We start from the raw sequence: 11619 nt of genomic DNA on the forward strand, positions 1-11619 counted from the left end.
CTTCTCAATGGAAAGAAAATATTTGTCATAAACAAAGTCAAAATATAGCCTGAGGGGGAAAATAACTGAATTCCTACTAAACAAAGATCTCTTGGGGCGCCTGGGTGGCGCAGTCGGTTAAGCGTCCGACTTCAGCCAGGTCACGATCTCGCGGTCCGGGAGTTCGAGCCCCGCGTCAGGCTCTGGGCTGATGGCTCAGAGCCTGGAGCCTGCTTCCGATTCTGTGTCTCCCTCTCTCTCTGCCCCTCCCCCATTCATGCTCTGTCTCTCTCTGTCCCAAAAATAAATAAACGATGAAAAAAAAATTAAAAAAAAAAAACCAAAGATCTCTTGCAAATCATAAGGAAACAAATAAGCCCAAAGAAAAATGGATAAAGGACATGAACACTTGACATAAAACTAAATATAAATGGTCAATACATATTTAAACTCAAGTAAAACTCTCAACAAAAGAAATACATCTAGATACCACTTTTTTCCATCTCTGAAAAATAATGACTTATAAATAATATAACTCTCTAGAAATAATAAATATGTATAAATATATAATAAAGTTTGATGAAACATTTTAGAAAAAATTTGGAAAAGAGTCATATTGGTACACAAATGTGTAAATTGGTTCAACTTCTTTGGAGACATTTTTCTTTTTTTTTTTTAAGATTATTTATTTATTTTGAGAGAGAGAGAACACAAGTAGGGGGGCGGGGGAAGAGAGAGGGAGACACAGAATCCAAATCCACCTCCAGGCTTAAGCTGTTAGCACAAAGCCCCACAAGGAACTTGAACTCGCGAACCACAAGATCATGACCTGAGCCAAAGTCGATTGCTTAACCGACTGAGCCAACCAGGCACCCCTGGAGACATTTTTCAATGGTCTCAATGTTTAAATTAATCATACCATTTAAGCCAGCAATTCAATTTGTAGGAATTTATTCTACAGATCTACTCAATAAGGTTGCAAGATTGTTCATAAGGATTTTTATTGGAGGAAGGAACTTATGGTCACAATTAAGAAAAAATAAATAAAAAAGGTAAGAAATAAAAATCAATGCTAAATTAACCCTTCATACAGCAATAATTAGAGCAAACTTATCCATAAAATTAAATAATATACACCCATTAAAGGAATGGGATAAGACCTTTAGACTCAAAATTACCAGAACTTCTATTCTGCTGGCCTAGCTATAGATTTCAGACTCACCAGCCTTTACAGTTTTGTGAGGTAATTCTTTAATCAGTCTCTGTCTCTGTCTCTCTCTCCTCCTTAGAATCTCTTAAGTGATGGGAGTGTCTTTTTTTATTCATATGGAGCCTTTTTGAACACTCTTGAGTTTATGCTAATGTGTTTTAGCATGGAACCCCTTATCTGGCTCAGAATTGGGCTGGTCACCAAAAAGACTAAGAGATTAGAGCTGTTGGAACTTTCAGCCCCACCTCTGACCTCTGGGAAGGACAAGAGTGTAGTGGCTGGAAACTAAAGCTCTGTAAAAACTCTTTTTTTTTTTTTTAATGTTTATTTATTTTTTGAGGGAGAGACAAAGCAAGGGCACAAGCGGGGGAGGGACAGAGAGGGAGACAGAATCCAAAGCAGGCTCCGGGCTCTGAGTTGTCAACACAGAGCACCATGTGCTCCAACTCATGAACTGCACGCAAGAGCATAATCTGAGCCAAAGTTGTATCCTTTACCAACTGAGCCACACAGCCGACCCTGTAAAAACTCTTGAATAAGGAGATTTGATGACACATCCACATACTGGAAGGGTGGTGCATCCTAGTTCCTCAGGGACAGAAGCTCCCATGCTCATGATCTTTCCTGACCTCACGCTATGTACCTCTTCATCTGTATTCTTTATAATTTCCTTTATTATAAACTGGTAAACCTAAGTAAAGACTTCTGTGAACCACCCTAGCAAATTAATTGAACCCAAGGAGGAGGTCATAGAAAACTCTAATTCGTAGGTTGGCCGGAAGCACAGGACAGCCTGGACTTACTTAGCTATTGGCCTCTGCAGTGGGTGAAGTCTGGGGGTTGAGGTAGAGAATAGCCCCATAAATAAGCAATGACGATTCAACAGAACATACTGTGTTACAACTCTGCTCCTGTAAAGTGGATATTCCAAGGAGGAATGCAATTAAGTGGCACCTTGAAGACACGAGTTATCATGTAGTCAAAGAAGGATACATTCCAAACCCAAGAACAATGTGAAAAATGACCAAATGCGTGAAATAGGAACATTCAGTCCAGTTAAAGATTTTTAGTTTGTTCACATAGAATATGGGAATATTTCTTTTTTTTTTTTTTAATTTTTTTTTCAACGTTTATTTATTTTTGGGACAGAGAGAGACACAGCATGAACGGGGGAGGGGCAGAGAGAGAGGGAGACACAGAATCGGAAACAGGCTCCAGGCTCTGAGCCATCAGCCCAGAGCCTGACACGGGGCTCGAACTCACGGACCACGAGATCGTGACCTGGCTGAAGTCGGACGCTTAACCGACTGCACCACCCAGGCGCCCCTAGAATATGGGAATATTTCTATGTCATTGTATTATGCCACTTAATTGAAACATATTGCACTCATATTATTTTCTACCAACCTGTAAGCTCTTTGAAGGAAGTTTTTGGTTTATACTCAACTGCACTTGGTATTTAATAAACATTTACTAAATAAATATTTAGTAAACATTGGGACGAATACTGTAAGCCATGTTAAGAGGTTCGGAATTATTGTATTTCTGAAAGGCAGCTGTGTAATGTAATGTAAAGTAAAGTAAAAACACTAGAGTCAAACTTCTAGCTTGGCCACTAACTAGCTACAACCTTGGGCAAATTATTTAACCTCTCTGTGCCCTGGTTTTATCACTTGTAAAACTGGAATGAAAATGACTACTCCAAAAGAATTGATATAAGGATTCAATGAAATAATATATACAAAGAACTTAGAAGAATGTCAGGTATATTTTAGATAGATGTTTGATAAATGGCGATGATGGAGTCAGATAATGAACAAGCCACCACAAGTTCAGAAATAGGGTGATCACTTAACTACGTTTGGGTTTTAAGAAAGAAAATTTATCAGTAGAGAGGAACATAGATTTAAAAATCACAGTGAAAACAGAAACCAGATAAAAGGCTATTGCAAGCTAGATAAGAGATAAATAAAACCCAAATAAAAGCAATAAGAGTGACGAAAAAGAGATAAAATTGAGATATTTAAAACGTTGAAGCAATGGGACCTAATAGCTAGGTATATGATGAGAAATGAGAGACTCAAGGATAAATGTTAGCTTTTACCTGGGCAACTGGGCACATAATGATGCTATTAATTTAGAACATAAGGGGAGATTTGTGGAGGGAGATAAGTTCTGTTCAGGAAATACTGCATTTGAGATGTTTTCAAAACACTCTGTGAAGGTTTAGTAGAGGTGTAGGGTAGAGATGAAGTTTTGGGAGCCTATGTTGAATATTTAGCATTTAAGATTAGGAAAGCAGATGAGATTTCCTAGGAAAGCTTTTGAGGAGAAAGTAAAATAAGAGTGAATGCAATTTATAGATGGACCATCTATAAATGGATGGTCCTTGTTTTTAGGGAACTTTTCTTCTTAGAAGGTAAAAAGCAGGGGCGCCTGGGTGGCTCAGTCGGTTGAGCGTCCAACTTTAGCTCAGGTCATGATCTCGCGGTCTGTGAGTTCAAGCCAAGCGTCAGGCTCTGTCTCAGAGCCTGGAGCCTGCCTCAGATTCTGTGTCTCCCTCTCTGTCTGCCCCTCCCCTGCTCATGCTCTGTCTCTCTCTCAAAAATAAATAAACATTAAATAAAAATAAAAATAAATAAACTGCACAAAGAACCCCTAGTCTTTTCAAATAAATGAGTCTCACACTTAAATTAAAATACTGATTCTCCAGGCACCTGGCTGGCTCAGTTGGTTAAGTGTCTGACTCTTGATTTCGGTTCAGATCATGAACTCACAATTCATGGGATAGAGCCCCGAGCAGTTAATCAAGAGCTGAAATCAAGAGTTGGATGCTTAACCGACTGAGCCACCCAGGTGCCCCAAAATAAATAAATATTTTTAAAAAATAAAATCAAATACTGATTCTAACAAAAATGGTAATTTTAATACTCTAATCAGCACTGATTCTAACAGTGCTTCTGGGGTTTAATAATAATAACTGAGCACTCATTACATGCCAGACACCATACTCAGCTCTTCTACATGTATTGCTTCACTTAATTTTCTCATTAGCCCTTAGAGGGGTGGCCATTATCATTCTTCATTTCACAGAAGAGAAAACCAAAGCTCAGAGATGTTAACCAATCAGCTTAGAATTCAAATTCAGTCTTTCTAACTGTTCATGTTTTGAACTACCAAATTATCATATCTTAGTACCATTAGCAAGCTAATTAAGGTGGAATGGGCACAAGGGTTAAATGATAAGAACTACCTCAAAAGATGGTGGAGGAAGTCAGGTTAAGAGTGGACGAATGGGGCACCCAGCTGGCTCAGTTCTAGAGCTTGCAACTCTTGGTCTCAGAGTTGTGGATTTGAGCCTCATGTTGGATGTAGACTTAAAAATAAGATCTTGGGACACCTGGGTGGCTCAGTCAGTTAAGCATCCAACTTTGGCTCAGGTCATCATCTCGCTGTTCCTGAGTTCAAGCCCCTCTTCTGGCTCTATGCTGACAGCTCAGATCCTGGAGCCTGTTTCAGATTCTGTCTCCCTCCCTCTGCCCCTCCCCCACTCACACTCAGTCTCTCTCAAAAATAAATAAACATAAAAAAATAAAATAAATAAAATAAAATCTTAAAAAAAAAAAAGAAGTAGACAAAGGATTTGATAATGTAGCCAAGAACAGGAATCTGAATTTGAGAACCAGGTATTGTCTACTGACCTTCTGAACATACTTCTACTTTTCTTAGTCCTCACTGATATTACCAGATCTCAGACTTTTCAGTCCTGGATTCTATGCAAAGCACACAGGATACACTTTCTTTCTTTTGAAAAATTATATATCTTCTCTTGTAAGTTTTTCTTTTTGTTGAAAGTTATATCTAATTTAAAGAATCAGTTAGTTCTCAACGAATTTTAGAAACTTCAGTGCCCCACTCTCATTTATAATCATTTCCCCTTTCCCAGAGATAACCACTTATAACTTATTAGCTATCTTCTGTATCTCAGATAATATGTGGGCATTAGCTATTGACTTCCCATTGTGGAAGTCAATATTCCACAATTTCCCATTGTGGAAAAGGAGGCCTTAGGTCTTTTCTTTTTACTACCGCCACAGCACATGCACACTTTCTATTGTTATCCTTTTACTTTAGTCTTATTGGAATTTAGGTTGGATCAGTATATTATATTATGTAATAATAGTATATGTTATACTTATATAATATATATTTATATACTCGGGGGTGAGCCATAAGATAAATAAGAGTTAGTTTTCTGGGATGACTTAAAAAAATTTTTTTAATGTTTATTTATTTTTGAGAGGAGGGGGAGGGGCAGTGAGAAAGGGGACACAGAATCCAAAGCAGGCTCCAGGCTCTGGGCTGTCAGCACAGAGCCTGACTTGGGGCTCAAACTCACAAACCATGAGATCATTACCTGAGCCCAAGTTGGCCACTTAATCGACTGAGCCACCCAGGCACCCCCAGGATGACTTTAAAATTTTCCTGGAGGGGCACCTGGGTGGCTCGGTCGGTTAAGCGTCCGACTTCGGCTCAGGTCATGATCTCACCATCTGTGAGTTCAAGCCCCGCGTCGGGCTCTGTGCTGACAGCTCAGAGCCTGGAGCCTGTTTCAGATTCTGTGTTTCCCTCTCTCTCTGCCCCTCCCCTGTTCACGCTCTGTCTCTCTCTGTCTCAAAAATAAATAAACGTTAAAAAAATTTTTTTTTTTTAATTTTCTTGGAGTTTTAAATTATTTTGTTAACTTGCTTAATGTTTTAATTATTTATCAGCAATTCAATCCCAAACTTTTCACTAATTGTTTAAATGTCATTTCAACAAGTTCATTCACAATAAGCCATTCTAACAGGTTTGTCTTAAAAAAGTATCTCTCAGGGATTTTTTTTTTTTTTAAGTTTTTCTAAACTGAACTGGTTATACTCTTCACCAGACCCATAGCTATCATCCTGAGGTCTTCCTTCACCAACATCCTAGGGTTTCACTTCACCTCTCTCCTGTATTAGAGTCTCGTTTATCTCATTTTTTTTAAAGATCATAATCTTCAGTTGCTTCCACAGAAAGAATGTGGGGAAGTAAATTTTTCTACATTTTTCTGTATCTTAAGTATTTTTATCCTACTTCATAGATGATGATAGTTTGGCTGGCTATAAAATTTTAAGTTGAAATCATATTCCTTCAGACATTTGAAATACATTGCTCAAGTATCTTCTTGTTTCCAATGTTGCTATTAAAAAGTCTAAAGCAGGGGCACCTGGGTGGCTCAGTTAGTTAAGAACCCAACTCTTAATTTCAGCTTAGGTCATGATCTCATAGTTCATGGATTCAAGCCCTACATTCCGTAGGGCTCTGTGCTGACAGCATAGACCCTGCCTGGGATTCTCTCTCTTTCTTACTCTCTGCCCTTACCCCCACCTCTCTCAAAATAAATAAATAAACATTAAAAAAAAAGAAAAGAAAAGTAAGGGACTAATTAACAGAGAAATCAGGATAGCAGTTACCTCTTGAGATGGGAGAAGGAAAGATTTTCAATCTGAGAGGAGTTTAAAAAGGGTTTCTAAGATACTAGTAATGCTTTATTTATTAAGCGAATAGGTTTATGGAGTTCAACCTATTATTGATTTTGTTCTCTAGAAGATCTGCTTTTTATATGCTTTTATGAATACATGATATATCTAAAGTTTTTTAATGTTTATTTATTTATTTTGAGAGAGAGAGAGAGAGAGAGAGAGAGAGAGAGAGAGAGAGAGAGGAGGGGAAGGGGCAGAGAGAGGAGAGAGAGAATCCCAAGAAGGCTCCTCAATGTCAGCAAAAAGCGTGATGCAGGGCTTGAACCCATGAAGTGTGAGATCATGACCTGAGTCAAAAATCAAGAAATTAGATGCTTAACTGACTGAGTCACCCAGGTGCTTGTATCTAAAAATTTTAAAGATGATTTTCAAACAAAAAAAAATGATAGGCATTTCCAATTTTACTATAAAATTCTTTGTATTTTGGATTTAACTTCTTTGGCTAATTTTGACTCTACAATTTCCATAACTGCAGAGAATGTATACTTTGTAGTACTTTCAAAATATATTTGGTGGGGGGTGCCTGGCTCACTCAGGTGGTAGAGAATGTGACTCTTGATCTCAGGATCATGAGTTCAAGCCCCACAATGGGCCTACAGCTTACTGGAAAAAAAAAAAAATACACACACACACACGTATATATACACACACATATACAGAGAGACACATATACATATTTAAATATATATTTGGGATAAATAAAACTACTTTGAAACACCACTGAAAAATTTTTAAGTTTATTTATTTATTTTGAGAGAGAGAGCAGAGGAGGGGCAGAAAGAGAATCCCAAGCAGGCTCTGCGCTATCAATGTGAAGCCCGATGCAGTGTTCGATCTCACAAACCATGAGATCATGACCTGAGCTGAAATCAAAAGTTGGACACTTAACTGACTAAGCCACCCAGGCACTCCTGAAACACAATGGAAACTTAATAATGTTTTCTCTAATTTCCAATATAAAGAAAATTTCAAAGCCAGAAAGATGGAAATAAATAACTTCCAAATATTTACTGTTCAATACTCTCAAGAGTTAATAAGACAGGAGAGGGAAATGATTTTATAAGACATATTTTTAAACAGGCCATATCACTTCATAATGATATGAAATGTGCATCAAAGAAAATTATTCTAAAACTCTATGAAGCACAGCAGTACCACAGTTCTGGTCAATTATGATAAGAGGAATTGGCTGGAGCCCATATAATCTGAATGTGAATTTGATTAAAATTGTTTTGCTTTAAATCTATACTTGGTGATGTTGAGAAAAAGATACTTCTATATAAAGAACATTTAATCAGGTAGATTCAGTTAAGCAAAAATGGGAAAGAAAACATCTGTTCTAATTGAGGGTAAACAGAAGCTTTTTTGGTTGTCTTAGATTCGATGAATCTTTTGACCTGGTTTAACTGTTTTGTTTGTTTTTCTTTGGTGAGTTTTCATTCTGTTCTCTGTGAATAAGCTAATGATTTAAGAAAACGGAGTTGCAGTAATTCTTCTAATGACACATTTCTATTAAGAAACCATAAAAGCTGGGGATGTAGAAATTGTATTGGATTTAGTTCACTAAATAAAGTTAGGTTCTTATCCATAATAAGTTTTTTTTTCCTCTGACAAGTATTATTAGATGTTTTAGTTAGCATAAGCAATGTAAGCAAATACATTTGTATGGAGACTAAGAATTTTTAAAAAGTCTAATGTGATCTTAAAGAATAACTAATTCTTTTAAAAACTGTTCTTCATTTATCAATTAAACATTTCTGGGATATATACAATATAGGGTTTAAAAAAATATTTATTTACTTTGGGCGGGGGGGGGGGGGCGCGCGTGGAGAGCATGTGCATGTGCACGTGTGCAAGAGGTAGAGAGAGAGGGAGAGAGAGAATCCCAAGCAGGATCCGTGCTGTCAGCCCAGAGCCCAACACATGGCTCAATCCCATGAACCATGAGACCATGACCTGAACTGAAAGCACCCAACCAACTGAGCCACCTGGGCACCCCTACAATATGTCAAGCATTTGTTAAGTATCAAGTATATAAACAGCAAAAATACATATATACAGTTAATTTCTTTGACTCTCATATTCTTTTTATGGGTATATGTTGAGCAAAATTTTTTATATTATGTGAATTACCCCTCCTTTCCCCACAGAGTAAACAGTGGGAGAAAAGGGGGAAAAAAGGAGATAATACTTGGATCTCCAATTTCGTATGAATTCTCTAATTTACTAATTACATTGTACATACACTTTAATATCAAAATAGAAACCATACTACTATTATTCATAGCTCACATTATATTTTTAAACTAAGATAACCTTGGTATTCATCATGAGAAAGACCAAGATATACAACTTCACTTGGGAAATGGCTTGAGAAGTTAAAAAAATTGTTAATGCACCCATGAATCTTGATATTTTATTACAATTTTATTTTCTGAAAGTTGTCTATGGATTTATTTTATTCCTTTTTCTGATCTTGCTTTGTAAATTCTTTTTCTACCATGGCTAGAAAATAGAAACATTTTCTTCTCTACTAAGAATTATCTTCTTAGGGAAAAGGATGTCCTTAGTAAGATGACATTTTTTGAGAATAATATGTAATTAAGTCATAACAACTCAACAAGTGTGATAACTCAGAATTTCATTTTAATGACTCCTCATTCAAAAACACCAGTTTTCTAGGCAAATATGTTGTGAGGCACTTTAAGATTGTTTTGCTATTACGATTGCATTTTCCATGCAAAAATGTTCATACAAATGGATTACAGGAAGAGTAAACTGATCACAATCTTAGGGGATTGCATTACTAGTAAAATTATTTTTTTAAATAATAATTTTCAGGGCATCTGGGTGGCTCAGTTGGTTAAGCGTCCACCTCAGCCCAGGTCATGATCTCATGGTTCACGAGATCGAGCCTGGTGACTGACTCTGTGCTGACAGCTGGGAGCCTGGAGCCTGCTTTGGGTTCCGTGTCTCCCTCTCTCTCTGCCCCTCCCTCACTAGTTTTTTCTCTCTCTCTCTCAAAAATAAATGAAAACATTATTTTTTTTAAATAATAATTTTCAATGATGAAAATAAAGTTTTATGAAAGGGAGAAAGAGCTCCAACTTTAATTTTCCATTCACCTTGCAAATATTTATTAGACTTTTACTGTGTTATATGTTATCCTAGGTACACATATGATATAATAGTATGAGAAAGATGGTTAGAGTCATTGTTCTCTAAGAGATTTCAGTTTATCAGGCAAGAAGGTGACTGAACAAGGAATTACAATAGAATAAGACAGGTTCCAGATGGGGAAAGGACTGGGTTCTATTAGAGCACAAAACAGGGCATCATAATGTAATCATAGGGAGAGGCAATGTATTATTTCCTGGAGGAAGTGAGGTTTAAGCTGAGATCTCACAGTAGGAAATTACATAATACATCTATAATTGGAATATATGGGAATTACAGTTTACCCTGCAACAAAGAAGGGGGTAAGTGGTGCCGATCTCCTTATACATTGGAAAATCTGCATATAACGTTGACTTCCCCAAACCTAACTACAAACAGCCTGCTATTGACTGGAAGCCTTACTGATAACATAAACAGTCAATTAACACATATTTTATGTATGCATTACATATTGTATTCTTACAATAAAGTAAGCTCTCTTAGAGAAAATAAAATTTTATTTATAAAATCATAAGTAAGAGAAAATACATTTATAGTACTATGATATATTTATTGAAAAAAATCTACATAGAAGTGGACCTGTGCCATGCAAACCCATGTCATTCAAGGATCGGCTGTGTAATGAAAATGCTTAAAGACACATCCGCAAACCTTCAGTAACTTGACATTTGACAGGTAATTAATTTTTACAAATAGACGGTCCTTAGGTGAGTAACTTTAACCCCACTTTAAAGAATGGGAAAATGTTAAGGATGCTAAGGATACTAAGGATGCTAAGGTGGGATTCTAATCCCTTGAATCAATGTGAATGGAGCTTAGGTATATTTTAAAAAAGTATAAATACATACATTTGACACAAAAGTTTAGGCCTTTCTTACATGTCAACTTAAAATCAAGAGAACGAAGAATGTAAAATGTTAAGTTATTCAGGAAGTCTCAAAGCCTACTGAATAAGACAGTGACAAAGTTTAGACCCATTCCACCATCAATAATCATCAACACATTATTATTTTGTGATAAAACGTAAAGGATTTTTGGTATTACCAAGGAATCCAGTATGTAAAAATACTTTTTGATTATTTTAAGAACGTATTTATAAAGCCACTTGTATGAATACCACTGAAGGAAAGAACCAATTTAAAAAAATCAGGTTGGAGCTTCACAGTCTTGCCAAATTGTCTGAGATCTCTGCCAGAACCTATCACACAAGATTATTCTGAGAAAATGAGATGTGTTTTATAAACTCCTAAAGGCTGTTTAAATCTCCTCTCCTCCAACTTTCTCTTGTACCCTGAGGGCTGCCACCAATGCCTACTATGTAATAAAGTAAGCAAGGAATCTCTGCCTGATGGAAGTATTTCTAATCCTATAACAACGAAATACTGTTTGACAGAGAAGGGTGTTACTCTGTGTGACCACCTGTCTCTTCATGATCAACTCTGCTTTTATTTCTTCTCTATTTTAGACTTCATTGTAAGCTTGCCACAGAGGAAACTGTTAGTTTTGTAACATTATGGAAAATTAACTACTGCAGTAAACCCTAATTACTTGATGCTGGTATTCTCATTTTGGTTCAGATTTACACATTTTAGAATGAATGGATCTGGTGGCGGCATACAAGCAGTGTTTCTCAGGGCTATTCCAATTTTGTGATATGAGAGCTATGACTTCTTTGAAATGCTTTGC

Source organism: Prionailurus bengalensis, chromosome C2 (genome assembly GCF_016509475.1).
Source record: "Prionailurus bengalensis isolate Pbe53 chromosome C2, Fcat_Pben_1.1_paternal_pri, whole genome shotgun sequence".
In the NCBI taxonomy this organism is placed as follows: domain Eukaryota; kingdom Metazoa; phylum Chordata; class Mammalia; order Carnivora; family Felidae; genus Prionailurus; species Prionailurus bengalensis.